At 36.6% G+C, this 2,663-nt stretch overlaps 1 non-coding gene across 1 annotated transcript; it reads right to left on the bottom strand.

Moving 5' to 3' along the window:
• Positions 1–876: 876 nt before the first annotated feature.
• Positions 877–949, bottom strand: trnak-cuu. The gene has a single exon. It is a non-coding gene; the product is annotated as a tRNA-Lys (tRNA).
• Between the last annotated feature and the right edge of the window lie 1,714 nt (positions 950–2,663).

Here is a 2,663-nt window from a genome sequence, read left to right as displayed (position 1 = left end):
AAAAAATGCATTTAGCATCTCTGCAATGTGTTTTCCATGCTTCCTCTCTGGACTTGGCTGCAGCAGCAGTGTTGCATTTAGTTGTGATAATGCTTTTAGATTCCTCAAAACTTTCCATTATAAGCTCTTGCTCAGTCAGGCTGAATAAAAGTTGCTCTCTGTTTGAAGTCATCTTTGGTGAAGATCATTGTTTCAGTGCTCTGTGATTCTCCCTTTGAGGAGCACGAGCACGCGCAATTACCAGGGTTTCTTCAATCGGAATCGAGTTAACGAGACACTTTTAGCCTGTATTCGCATAGAGAAACAGAGATAGTCTGACTTCAATTATCGGGTTAATCCAATCTTGCTTACCTCTGATTAGCCTGAATTAGTTCAACCAGCTATGAGGAACAGGACCCTGGTGGATACTGAGACCAATCCCTTCAAAACATGTTTCACTCTAGAAATGATCCTTGAAAATATAGTCTTAACTTTTATTGGCAGACCGTCTAACCCAACTGGCAAGTGATACTTCATATGATACAATGACTGGGCAACAGCGAGGTGTTACATTAACAATACAAACTAACTTGAGACAGACAAGCCGTTAACGTCCATTGTGCCACGAGGTCCTGGCACTGAAAATTGATTGATTTTTCTTACACACGCGTCAACTTTTGTTCAATGAAATGTAATGAACTAAAAAAAGAAAAGGATTGAAGCCAACCCAAAAAGTAAGATTACTTATTTCAATATATACTAAATATTGTTATATCTATTCACGATGCAAGCAATTCCTATCTGACAAAGTACATAATTAATTTTGTTGCAGTATAAAATGTGAACAGACTCAAACATTGCCTCTAAGAAACATCTACAATTTGTATTTAAAAAGGATGCCCAAAGTGGGGCTCAAACCCACGACCCTGAAATTAAGAGTCTCATGCTCAACCAACTGAGCTAGCCAGGCTGACTGATAGAGAGTTCTTTCACTCTAATCAACTGAGGTATGAACTTGTCTTGTTATTTGACAAAATATTAAGTGACAACGACAGTACCCAAAGATTCCAAATATTATCCACTGGACATCGCCAGAAACAGCTTTGATGACAAAATGTCATATACACCAGCCCTAAGAATGTTATTCCAGATTCCTTGTCGCTTAGAAACAACTTCAGCCTCCCTGCCTCAATACAAATAATTATAATAATAATAATAATACAAACATCGAATTGCATGTATAGAAAATGAATGGTCTCATCTGGAACGATTGGATCTGCAGTTATACAGTAAACATGGCCTTGTTTTTTCTGGCACTCTCCTGCTTGTGAGAGAAGCAGTAGTCTGTGTCAAATAGCCGCACAGTGCTTTGCACGATTTAACCTGCATTTAAAATGAGACAGGGTACTGGAATTGGCAATCGAAACTGGTGAGAAAACTGCCTGTGATCAAACCGAGCAGAGAGGTTTTATACTTTGCATGATATATTTGGGAGAAAAGAAAACGGATCATCTCTGATTTGCAGGCCTATGAAGTTGTCAGAAGTGTGTTTGATTCTCTGCTTTAAAAGTAAATAAAAGAAAAAATGTTGATTTGCTTTTATAATGTTCATTATTTGAAATATGGGCATAAAAACAATTGCGGTGGTTATAAATCATCTGAGGTCAATAACTTGGAAAGCAGCTATGCTCACCAATATATCACCACAGAGTGAAAACTGATAGTACTGAGTGACACTGAGCTTTTTGATCCAGAGCAGAAGTTGCTCCTGGTTTTCTAAAAGTATTTGTCAGACTCTGGAGGGGCATATCTAGCAAGAGACAATGCAGGTATGCCAAAGAGAAGTAAGATACAATCTAAAAAATGTCCAATATTTGAGAACGACGTTGCATTTACAAAAAAGAATATACAAAGTTATATACTGCAAGTATACTTGTGCCAAAATAGGATAGTATAATGGTACCAATAGTATACTAAAACCAGACATTTTTGGCACAAGTATACTTGCTGTATGTTACTTTTTTGTAAAGGATGATATTGGATTCTGCTCCAAACTTCTTTATACCCTCTAAATGCTGAACACTATGGGAGGTGAACAAAACAAAAAAACAAATGTGTACGCATTATATATTAAAATGTGCAAGTGTTGTATATTCAGCACATACGTCAAATACTTAATACAGTACACCCTCGCTATAGCAACCCTGTTTGGGTCCAAAGCCTTTTGTTTGCTACAGTAAAAGAACAATTTAAAACGAACAGTATAAGCTGCTGTAGTAAGTTGAGGAAGTCACCTTGGATAAAGGCATTCGCTAAACTATTAATAACATTAGCACTGCTTGTATTCTTTGATTGTCTTTATTACACTGTTTGTCACTACTAGCACTAATAATAATAATAGCAATGGGGTTGTGAATAAATGTTAATTGAAATCTTGGTTCCTTATTTAATAATAATAATAATAATAAAAACAAATCAGTGTTGCTTTGCAGTGCCAGTTTCATAGACCGGACGAGCCAAGATCAGCAGCAGTTTGATGTAAATGGTATATCTACACTTGGCTGAAGGTTTGGACCCGAGGCTGTTGCTGCATTCAGCACTAAGTTACAAGCAAGCACCATACATTTAAAATAAAATTACCGGTACATTTTATTAATCATATAAAAGAAATGAAAAAAGCGATG

This window comes from Polyodon spathula, unplaced genomic scaffold (genome assembly GCF_017654505.1).
Source record: "Polyodon spathula isolate WHYD16114869_AA unplaced genomic scaffold, ASM1765450v1 scaffolds_2498, whole genome shotgun sequence".
Lineage (NCBI taxonomy): Eukaryota > Metazoa > Chordata > Actinopteri > Acipenseriformes > Polyodontidae > Polyodon > Polyodon spathula.
This window is presented reverse-complemented; position numbering and strand designations above follow the sequence as displayed.